At 43.9% G+C, this 11,997-nt stretch overlaps 1 long non-coding RNA gene across 2 annotated transcripts in view; it reads right to left on the reverse strand.

Moving 5' to 3' along the window:
• Positions 1-3,722, reverse strand: part of LOC143481217 (uncharacterized) — an 11,193-nt gene extending 7,471 nt beyond the window's left edge. For both annotated transcript variants that reach the window (XR_013121984.1, XR_013121983.1), the window contains exons 1-2: positions 1,839-3,722; positions 1,679-1,738 (exon numbers count right to left, since the gene is read on the reverse strand). This is a non-coding gene — a long non-coding RNA (uncharacterized LOC143481217). The remainder of the gene's footprint in view (positions 1-1,678; positions 1,739-1,838) is intronic.
• Positions 3,723-11,997: the final 8,275 nt, after the last annotated feature.

Below are 11,997 nucleotides of genomic sequence, written 5' to 3' on the forward strand. Positions count from 1 at the left end.
CACTCGATGGCGACTTGTTCTGATGGTCTGAAGTTGGTCTCCAGGGTTGTCTTCCAGGGCCTTTTTGAGGTCTCGATGAAGGTTCTCAAAGTCGTGTTGATGTTATACAGCCTCAGGCACTCCAGGATCCATGTGTGGGGCACTGAATCATAGGCCATCTTGTAGTCAATTCAGGCAGTACACAGGCACAGTCTTATCTATATATATATATATACACTATATTGCCAAAAGTATTCGCACACCTTCCTTGACTCACATATGAGCTTAAGTGACATCCCATTTCTAATCTATAGGGTTCTGTATGTTGATCAACCCTTTGCAGATAGAGCAGCTTCAATTCTTCTGGGAAGGCTGTCCACAAGGTTCAGGAGTGTGTTTATGGGGATTTTTGACCATTCTTCCAGAAGTGCATTTGTGAGGTCAAATAATGATGTTTCACGAGAAGGCCTGGCTCTCAGTCACTTTTTATACACCTGTGGCTATGGAAGTGATTGGAACACCTGATTCCGATAATTTGGATGGGTTAGTGAATACTTTAGGCAATACAATGTATATACAGTATTTTAGGCACACCATACTAGTAATGGGTTGGACCCCTTTTTGCAATCAGAACATTCCTCTGAGATTTTGGTAAATATTGACATGGATTTTCTGCAGATTTGCTGGCTGCACTTCCATGATGCGAAGCTCCTGTTCCACCAGATCTCAAAGGTGATCTACTGGATCACTGAGATCTGGTGACTGTGACTGTGTTCACAAATGGATGGACATGGTGAGCAACAATACTCAGGTAGGTTGTGGCATTTAATTGCTGCTCAGTTGGTGTCAAGGGGCTCAAAGTGTGCCAAGAAAAGACCCACCCCCACAATTACACCCCCACTATCAGACTGAAGCATCGATACGAGGCAGGATGGGTCCATGCTTTCATGATTTCACCGTCTAACCCTACCATCCAAACGCAGAAGCTCATCAGATCAGGCAACGTTTTTTCCAGTCTTCTATTTTGACGATCCATGTGAGCTGTAGCCTCAGGTACCTGTTTGACATGTTGTGCTTTTAGAGACACTCCTCTGCATACCTTGGATGTAATAAATGTTCAGGTGAGTTACTGTTAACTTAATAACAGCCAAACCAGTCAGCCACATTCAAAGCCACCAACACCACATTTATTCCCCATTCCCTATTGCTTGAACAGATCGTGTTGACCTGCCTAAATGCATTGATATACTAGTATACAGTATTGTTGCTCATATATATATAAACATCTTTAATGTTAATTTTTGCCTTATTTTTCCCCCTCTGTGAGGACTCTCTTTCCTTCAATGTTTATACCCCGCTGGGTTTCTCCAGTACAGTACTGATAGAAGTTATGAAGATATCAGCACTCAGCCGACAGTTTATAAGGTGCAGTTAGTAGCCAGCAGTTCTTCCTGCCACCTGTAGGGAGTTGTGATACAGTTATTCTGGATCTGCGGTCCATTACCGACTGTATCAAACCTGTGGAGGAATTTGAGGAAGGGGATGGATTTTATAGCTAAGAAATAACCTCTGAGCTGTGACAACCTCGGACTGAGTAGCTCTGGTCAGTTCTGCAGTAAAGCTTTATTGCATCGAGACACTTCTACATGAATGGGCTTGTTGAGACTTCTGAGACCTCCATAGCATAATCTGAACTTACTATGTGGTGGCTGACTCTCCATCCAGACCTCTCGATCTCCTATATTCTTCTTGGTGACCTCTATAATAGCAGAAGACACAGTTCATTTCAATGTTTGAGAATTACATTTTCTTTCTCTGCATCCTTTTCTGTGTTCTTACTGTGCTGTACTGATCCTTACTGTATTCTCCTGATCATGACTGTGCGGTACTGATCCTTACTGTATTCTCCTGATCATGACTGTGCTGTACTGATCCTTGCTGTGCTGTGCTGTACTGTACAGCACCACTCAACCAAGCCCTGCCTACTGCTATTGAAGCCTGCCACATTACCCCCACTCCTTCTTCCCCTCTTAATGTACATTTTCTTATCTTGTTGTGAATGTCGTTTGCCTCGAATGCTCCCCCTAGAAAGTGAACCCTTTTGGCAGTCTGAAGTAGCCAGCTGGAGTTTGGTTACAGGTTCCTGCTAACTCTGCTAACTTCTAAGTCTTTTAACACTTCTAACTGCTAACTCCGCTAACTATTCTAACATCTTTGCTATGCCAACTCTTCTAACTCCGCTAACACTTCTAACTACTAACTCTTCTTTCTCTGCTAAGACTTCTAACTCTGCTAACTTTACTAACTCTGCTAACCTTCTAACTTTGCTAACTCTTCTAACTATGCTAACTCTTCTAACTCTACTAAAACTTCTAATTTCGTAAACTCTTCTAACTCTGCTAACTCCTCTAACTGCTAAAACTTCTAACTCTGTTGGCTCTGCTAATTTTTCTAACTCTGCTAACTCTTCTAACTGCTAACTCTTCTAACTTTGTTAACTCATAACTCTGCTAACATTTCTAACCGTTAACTCTTCTAACTCTGCTAACATTTCAATCTCTGCTAACTCTTCTAACTCTGCTAACACTTCTAACCTCTGCTAACACTTCTAACTATTCTAACTCTGCTAACTCTTCTAACACTTCTAACTCTGCTAACTCTTCTAACTCTGTTAACTCTTCTAACTCTGTTAACTCTTCTAACTATGTTAACACTTCTAACTCTTCTAACACTTCTAACTCTTCTAACTCTGTTAACTATTCTAACTCTGCTAACTCTGCTAACATTTCTAACTCTTCTAATTCTGCTAACTCTTCTAACTCTGTTAACACTTCTAACTCTTCTAACTCTGCTAACACTTCTAACTCTTCTAACACTTCTAACTCTTCTAACTTTGCTAACACTTCTAACTCTTCTAACACTTCTAACTTTTCTAACTCTTCTAACGCTGCTAACTCTGCTAACACTTCTAACTCTGTTAACTATTCTAACTCTGCTAACTCTTCTAACTCTGCTAACATTTCTAACTCTTCTAACTCTGTTAACACTTCTAACTCTGCTAACTCTTCTATCTCTGCCAACTCTTCTAACTCTACTAACTCTTCTAACTCTGTTAACTCTTCTAACTCTGCTAACTCTTCTAACTCTGTTAACACTTCTAACTCTGCTAACTCTGTTAACACTTCTAACACTTCTAACTCTGCTAACTCTTCTATCTCTGCTAACTCTTCTAACTCTGTTAACACTTCTAACACTTCTAACTCTGCTAACTCTTCTATCTCTGCCAACTCTTCTAACTCTGCTACCCCTCTAACTCCACAAACACTTCCAACTCTGCTAACACTACTAACTCTGCTAACTCTTCCACACACCAAAGAGTGGAACCTGACATGGCAGCTAGAAGAATGTTTGCAGTTTTTATCCCCCCCTCCCTCCATTAGTGATATTGCCATGGTTACTTGTGATATCTCTATTCCTGAAAAAAGTGGGAACGCAGTCACTAGTTTTTCCCAGGGTGTGTTCTGTTCAGCTCTCTCTTTCTCTCAGTCTTTATCTCTCCTTATCTCCCTCTTTAAGTCCCTTTCTCTTTCTCTCTCTGTCTCTCTCTCTCTCTGTCTCTCTGTGTCCCAAACACTTTCTCGTTGATAGTGTGAAGCTTGTAAGTAGGTAGACAGAACAGTGTAACCATGGTGATGTGGTAGAGAAGTGATCATTGTGGCAATGTATTCTGAGGGGTGGGAGGATTGGCTGATGAGCCCTTGTGTGTTTCTATGATTATGTCTGTCTGCCCCCCTCAATCTCTCTCTCTCTCTCTCTCTCTCTCTCTCTCTTTCTCACTCTCTCCTTCCTCTTCTCTCCCTCTCCCACCCTCTCTCTCCCTCTCCTTCTCCCCTCTTCTCCTCTCTGTCTCTCTTTCTCCCTCTTTCTCCTCCTCTCAGTCTCTCTTTCTGCCTCTCTCCTCGTCTCCTTCACTCCTCTCTCCTTCCTCCTCTCTCCCTCACCCCTCTCTCCTCCTGTCTCTTTCTCCCTCTCCCGTTCTTTCTGCCTCTCTCTTCCTCCCCCTCTCCTCCTCTCTCTCTCTCTCTCTCTCTCTCTCTCTGTCACTGAGTCAGCTCCAGCACCATCCTCCTCTAAAATTCATGGCGGTGAGGCATTGAGGTGGCATCTCTCTCTCCTTCTTTTTCTCTCTCCTTCTCTCTCTCTCTCTCTCTCTCTCTCTCTCTCTCTCTCTCAGTGAGGCGTTGAGGTGGCATCTGTTTTTGGCCGAGTGTTTTTTTCAAGCTGTTGCCTCCAAGATTTTCCTGAAATAAATTATAAATTACTCTATAAATTACTCTGGCTTTCAAAAATGCCACGAGTGGGTCTTGTGTGCTTAAGGTGTTTGACTCATCAGACATTTTGACTGTGTCCGATTTATCCGATTGCTGTGTCTTATTGCTCGAATATGTTCCAGCCTTTGACTATGTATTGCCATGTCTGATAGATTAGTTTTAATGCTATTTCAGGTTGATGGCTTATATTGTAACTGTGATGACTGTGATGTCTGTGATGACTGTGATGACGACATGGGTGCCGGGCTGTTGCCAGGAATATTGAGGACATTGGTGGCTCGGTTTTGCTTTGTGGATGAAAGCTTCTTTCTTCTAGACTCTGTTCCTCTGTCCTTCATTGCAGAGTTTCCCTCAGGCATCGCAGACCACCTTCAACACCCACTCATCTCTTTACCATTCACTCCCATGATCAATAAACACTCTGCATTTAATCACTTTCCAATCACTGCCATAGTCAATATCCGTCGTGTGGGTAAATGCTCTTGGGAGGGGCGGGGGGTTTTCTCCGTAACACGGGCTGAGTGGACGCTACGGTGGTGAAGCTGAGCCAGACGCTCACTTAAGAACATTTACAGGACTTCTCTCTCTCTGTTTCTCTCTCTCTTTCTCTCTCTCTCTCTCTCTCTCTCTCTCTCTCTCTCTCTCTCTCTCTCTCTTTCTCTCTCTCTCTCTCTGATCTTCCCCTGTGGGAGATGTGGGTGTGTAAAGACTTGGAAGAGCTCAAATCTGGGGTCCCAAAAAACATTCCTAAAATTACACCACAGACAGGACGTACTGCCGTTATGTCCAGGGCGGGAGCAGAGCAGGGACACTCCTGCTCTTCCTGGGTCCATTTCTATCCCAAAATGGAAAGAGAGCTCAAAATTGACTCTACATTACGACATTACATGTTAGCCTTCAGAATTTGAGGCAGCTGATTTATTGGGATTTGCTGCACACGTGGTTCTGACAGCACTTCCATTATGGAAACAACTTGTTCGTCCAGAAACACAATCCAGAAATACACAAAATCCCGTAGTTAAGCATAACACTGGTTTTGTATGACACCATGTTTCAGAATGAAACTACAGATTATTTTGTGGTTTGATGGTGTAGCTCAATTTGAGGCTGTACTTCACCCTGAAGCTGTAGTTCGGCATAAGGCTACAGTTCAGTGTGAGGCTGTAGTTCAGTTTAATGCTGTAGTTCAGTTTGAACTGTGTGATGTGCTGTGTTTGTGATATCTACACTCTGACTGCTGAAAACGAGCATCCAGCCAATAATATAATGGGCCACTGAGTGGAAGAGATTAGTCCTGTTGTCATGGCAACCGTTTGATGGAGGCCTGACTGACCATATTGACCGACTTGCTTCAAATTCACCTCCTGCATGAGCTAAAGACATTTGTTCTCTCTCTCTCTCTCTCTCTCTCTCTCTCTCTCTCTCCCTTTCTGTGTGTGTCTGCGTCCTGTATGTTTATTTGTTGTGTGTTTACACTTCTGATCAAGAGTAGAAACATTCATTTTCAATGTTACCAGTTACACCCCCCCCCAACCCAAATGTATTCACACTCATTCATAGCTGAGCTATGCCCCACCTAGACCAGTATCCATAGCAACAATAGCATCTCCTCTGCACACGGCAGTCTCTGCCCTGAGCCCATGTGGACAGAAGCAGTAGGGACTTTAAATACCCCCACACATTTAAATACCCCCACACATTTAAATACTCCCACACATTTAAATACCCCCACACATTTAAATACCCCCACACATTTAAATACTCCCACACATTTAAATACCCCCACACATTTGTCTAAGAGCTCAAGCAACAGTCGTAGATTTATAGAGTTATGGTTAGAGTTGTGCTTGTGTTTAGGACTGGCTATATTAAGGGTTAGAGAGTGTGTATGTTTGAAGTTGGCATATAGTTTTGAGTTATGGTTTGGATTACAGGGTTGAATTTGAGTTAGTGTTGGATTATAAGGTTTGTGGTTTGATTTACTTAATATTTAACATGAACCTTTACAGACTTACTTTTCACATGTCCTTAATTCCACAGACATGTGGTATCATCATCCTGTGAATTCTGGTGAGAGCTGACCAGATAGACTCTCTCTCTCTCTTTCTCTCTCTCTCTCTCTCTCTCTCTCTCTCTCTCTCCCTCTTTCTCTCTGTCCCTGGCAGCTTATGAGAGTGATGCATGTGTGGACGTGGGGCTATCAGGAGAACAACCAGATCCACCACATATTTGGGTGTTCAGCAGATAATGACAGGCCTCATGTCCACTGTCCTCTCTGTTCACTCTGTTCACAGTCGTGCGTCCACCAGTCACGTTAATTATGTCAGTGGACGAATTTATGTCAGACCAGCTGTAAAACTCGAGAAAGGGTGTTTTAGATGCATGGCGCCCCCTCAGTCTGAGAAATGCCACCCCAGGTAGTCTACCAAAAAAGCTCACTGGTAACCCAGCTTGTAACAGAACACGAGTATTGGTGACACACATTCTGCCTTCGGTCCACCTAATGTTCTCAGAATGGTTACAGTCTCAGAAAAGTTCTTTCTATTTAGTTATTATAATTCAAAAGTAATCAGCACAACTGCCACTGCCACCAGCAGCAAAAGTAACAAAAAAGACCCTCAATGTTTCAAAAATTGCTTTCAAATGCAACCACTGCACTTTTAAATGACAAATAAATAAATAAATGACTAAAATTACAATGGAGACTGCATAGTTTACGTTCACACTGTAAATAGCTTCTAACTAACTTAACGTACTAACCTTAGTTGATAGTACATAGTATAGTTTATATCAATGCCAAATAGCCTATTCTGTCAAATGCCAATAAATGCCATTACTTGGCAAGCTAAAATGTGATGTTAATAATATGGCCATTTTAGTGAGTCATCTACACAGTCATGACCCATAAGCATGAGCCACGTCACATGAAGACACCTACCAACCTGGATGACTCAAGAACTAAGAAGAAATATTGATGCAGGTGTCTCACGCCCTTTTTAAAAATGTGTTTTAAACATATTCAGAATAAGTTTCTATTTTTATTATTAGGACAGTGTATTCAGCCAACACTTCAAAGTAGGTCTATTCCTTCTAACTGTTTCAGAAACACACCATCACAGTGAAAATGATGGTGTGCTTTTTTTGTTTTCTGTTTTTTTTGTTTTCTGTGGAGTGAAATGCAATTTGAGGTGTGTGTGAGTGTGTGCGTGTGTGTGTGCATCAGTGAGAGGTGGCACTTAAACTGCTGTGCAAGAAAACCATCCCAAACCCATAGTGGTATTAACTTGGGAAGTTCCTAATTTGATTCCCAGATGTAACTTTCACAAGGAATGATGTCTTGAAGGCCATGATTTAAAGATCAAGTGTATACTGGTTCGTACTGGTTTTAAACCTCCCCAGGACATCTTACCAAATCTAGGCACTAACAGTTCTGATGATCTATCTACCTGTCAACGGTGTTTCTGCACAGCTGTAGACTCTGAGTTTCTGAGTTGCATGGCTGATAATCTCACAAGCCAATCTTCAGGTAGTCTGGGTCAGGTAGTGAGTTTCAGGGTTGGCATTACGCTGGGTTGGGATTATGCTCAGGGTTGGGATTACAGTTTGTGTTATGGTTGTGAGTGTGTGAGACTGTGGCATGTCTCCCTGAGCAGGAAGAGAGAGTAGAGGAGCTGAGCTGCTCTCTGTCCCAGAACAGGGTGGGGTGTGAGTGTGTATGTGTGTGTGTGTGTGTGTGTCTGCACGTCTGGGAGAGTGTAATCGATGGCTTCAGGCTGAAGGTACTCCCTCACGTCCAGGCTCTTTGGTTAAAAACACACAAACTAAAAATGAACACACACACACACACCCCACACACACACAAAGCTTATTAGCAGCAATCATTTGTTCGCTGTCCTCTTTCATTTTGTCTCTCTCCTCCTTTCTCCTCTACCCACCTCTTTCTCTCGCGTGTGTGCTCTTTCACTCTCTTTCTCTCTCTTGTCTCTTTTCCTCCCTCTTCTGTCTAAGAAGGTTAGTTATAAGAAGCTGTGTTTTCCTGACAACCCCCCCCATCCTTTCCTCTTTAATTTCTTTCTTTCATCTTCTTATTTTTATGCTGTTATTTCACAGTCTGTCCCCTCCCTCTCTCTCTCCCTCCACACCCTGTCCTGGGGAGCAAAAACAAGCAACCAACGTTTGGAGCGAAAAACGCGCGTGCCTCTCAGCATCTCTCTCTCTCCCTCTCTCTCTCTCCCCCCCCACACTCGCGCACACGCAGCCACTTGCGCGCGAGCGCTCTCGGAGGAGCGGGTCTGTCTGGCTCTGTGATGGGCGCGCGGGGAGGCTCGTGCTCCTCCGTGCTGGACTAAGTGGAGTTTGGGAGTGAGCGGCTCCAGACCGTCAACATGAGCGAGGAAGCCAAAGAGAAAAGCGGCTCCAAGACGCCGCACCGCAAAAAGAAAGGCAAGAAGGTAAACAGCAACTATTTCCTCTCCTTTTCTGTCTCTTTCTCTCGTCTTTTCTTTCTGGTTATCACTTTCTTTGGCTTTTCTGGGGAGGTTTAGTGTGTAAACTTGTTCGGCTGTGTTTTTTTTTGTTGTTGTTTTGTTTTGTGACTGGTTATTGGTTATTGAGGAGGGTTTTGATGAGGTGATCTTGAGCCATTGTTGCTCAGATGTTATTGCGCCCGTCATGTTGTCTGTTACATCATGGTGGACCTGAATTCACGAGCTCCAGGATGAAAACTCTAAGGAACAGAAGGCACCCTCACTGTGTGCGCGCGTGTGTGTATGTAGTCTGTAATGTCTTTTAGAGGGCTATGGGTTGCTTTGGTGTGTGTGGTGTGGTCGGTGTTTGTTTTGACGAGGCATGCCAGCTCAATAAAGGGTGAGGCCAGGGCACGGACTGTTAGACAGGTGACACTGATTGATATTGATTGATACGGACCGATTCTGGCTAATACTGGCTGATGCTGATATGTACTGATTGATACTGATTGTGGCATTTTGATGAAATTTTGACTTTATTTATGACTTTATATACTTTAGGACTATATGTGTAGGAAAGAATTATTTTTTATATGTGAGTGTGGGCGTGTGTGTGTGTGTGCTTGGCAGCATTCTTAAGCATTTAAATAATTAGTAGTGAGGAATTCTAACCCATCCTTTACCCAGAAGCACCCACTCATCCACTCATGTGGACACAAATTCCACACTTTGACCTTTGTGACATATGTTGAATGCACCTGAGAACAAACCTGTTTTTTTATTAGTGGGTTCACAGAAAATGCTTTTACTCTGACGCATTTCATAATGGTTTTGGGCACGTGTGTGTGTGTTTGTGGATGTGTTTGTATTTCCATGCTATTTAAGTTATACTCTCAGGGTGTATATATGGTGATCTTTGCTCTCAGCCCAGAGGACACATACACGTGTGCACACATGTGCTCACATGCACACACACACACACACACACACACACACACACACACACACTCTGTTAATTAAGAGCTTTTCTGAAATTCACCACTGGCTTCTCTGATCTCAGCTTATCCTGTGCGTGCATGTCCATACATGCATGGTGTACTGGTGTGTGTGTATGTGTGAATGAGTGTGTTTAAGCTGCACTAGGTCACATGCTTTGCTATTTTATCCCATTAGTAGGCATTACTATAGCTAACATTAACTATTTCAGTCCCCATCATTAAGTTCGAGTTTCATCGTGTTGTCTAGATCGGTGTCCCTGAGTGGTTCATATAGGTTAATTCGGGCCCTGCTAGGGACCCGAGGCCCCTTATTGACCAGACGTTTCCGTAGTCGTGGATGGATGAGGGTTGAACAAATAGCCTTGCAACACGTGTAAGGGGCGGGATTTAGGGCTGTCACTCAAGATGTAACGATAGAATGAAAGACTGAACCACCTAGCATGAGAAAGGGGGAGGTGAGTGTTCATAGTAAAGATTAGAATGGAATCAAGAAAGGCTGATTTTTTCAGAACCTTTTCCTAGTGTGTGTGTGTGTGCATACATACGTGTATGTTCATGTGCAAGTGTGTGCGTGTATGATGGCACGCAATCCAGCTCCAGCAAGAGATAACCATGACAGATGTGTTAATGATTGTAGCCATGGCAACAAGAGTGGAGCACGACAGAACGAGTGAAAGAAGTAGAAGGAAAAACAGGGCGAGAGAGAGAGAGAGAGAGGGAGAGAGAAAGAGAGAAGGAGAGAGAGAAACAGAGAGAGGCAGTGATTAAAAGCATTTTTGAAGTGTTTCAGATTGGCAGTGCTAGTTTAAATACAGCATTAAGATGAAACTAGAAGTCTATATCTCTCCCTGTCTCTCTTCTGTTTCATCCTCACTCATGTCTTTCTTTCTCTCCTTTTCTCTCATATGTCATTTTCTTTCTTTCTCTCCTTTTCTCTCATGTCATTTTATTTCTCCTCTATTTCCTTTTCTCTTCGCTCTAGATCCGCTCCTCATCATTAACGGGTAGCCGGCCCAGTTGCCATTGGTTACGGTACAGAAGCAGCCAACCTATCACATGTGTGCCCCTCGGTCTCGACTCTCCTAGCGACCATGGCACTGTCGCTAGGGTGGAACTCCTAGCGACCTCGATGCTGTGGTCACGGCGTTTCTCGTAGTGCCGTCCACCGTTGGACTCGATGTCAGTCACAGAGGCAGAGACGTGTTGACTCAGACAAACCACTCTGTCTGCTTAGATATCCACTTGAGTGTGATGGGCCATTTGGGTGTGGCATGGGAATCATGATGATTTATTTTCAATTTACACACACACGCACACACACACACACACACACACACACAGAAAGAGAGAGATCAGTCTCGAAACCTGTGACAGAAAGAGAGAAAAGCCAGTGGGGCTAGATGTGTCTGTTAAAGTATGTTTGTGGGGGAGGTGTGCGCAGGTCCATTTATGTGTGGGGAGGGGCATAAATGGACCCGCCTACACATTTAAAGCATATCAGTAGTGCAAAATATCCAAACATGGAAAGGTAATCATCTTTAAACCACACCTCATCTGTCCCTGATTCCTACCTGTACTCCCATTACTAATAGCACTGCAAACCACCTGGAGCTGATGTCTCAGTCTGAGAGAGAGAGAGAGAGAGAGAGAGAGAGAGAGAGAGAGAGAGAGAGAGAGAGAGAGAGAGAGAGAGAGAGAGAGAGAGAGAGAGAGAGAGAGAGAGAGAGAGAGAGAGAGAGAGAGAGAGAGAGAGAGAGAGGGGGAGAAGGGGTGAGAAAGAAAGAGAGAGAAGTGGTGCGCATGCATACATTTCAGTTCATTCATTTCTGTTGATGATTTCTTCTATATAACATTTGAAAGCCTCAGCGCTGTGGTGCTGACAGGAGAGAGAGAGGGATAGAGAGAGAGAGAGGGATAGAGAGAGAGAGGGGGATAGAGAGAGAGGGGGATAGAGAGAGAGAGAGAGGGATAGAGAGAGAGAGGGATAGAGAGAGACGGTGGGTATGGTCTTTGTGGGAGGTTCGTCCTGCTGCTCTTTTTGTTCTAGATGTTTGCCTCGCGTGGAGCTCCTCCCTGCACTGGTGTTCCTCCCCCTCTAGAGCAGCTGTTCTGGAACACGTCCACGCAGGTTCTGGAAACCCCTGGAACACACACGCCCCAGCGAGAGGACGACGCCCCGAGGAGTTGCGGAGGAGCGGGAGCAGGAAGGAAGCGTTCCCTCGC

The sequence above is a fragment of the Brachyhypopomus gauderio genome, chromosome 17 (genome assembly GCF_052324685.1).
Source record: "Brachyhypopomus gauderio isolate BG-103 chromosome 17, BGAUD_0.2, whole genome shotgun sequence".
Lineage (NCBI taxonomy): Eukaryota > Metazoa > Chordata > Actinopteri > Gymnotiformes > Hypopomidae > Brachyhypopomus > Brachyhypopomus gauderio.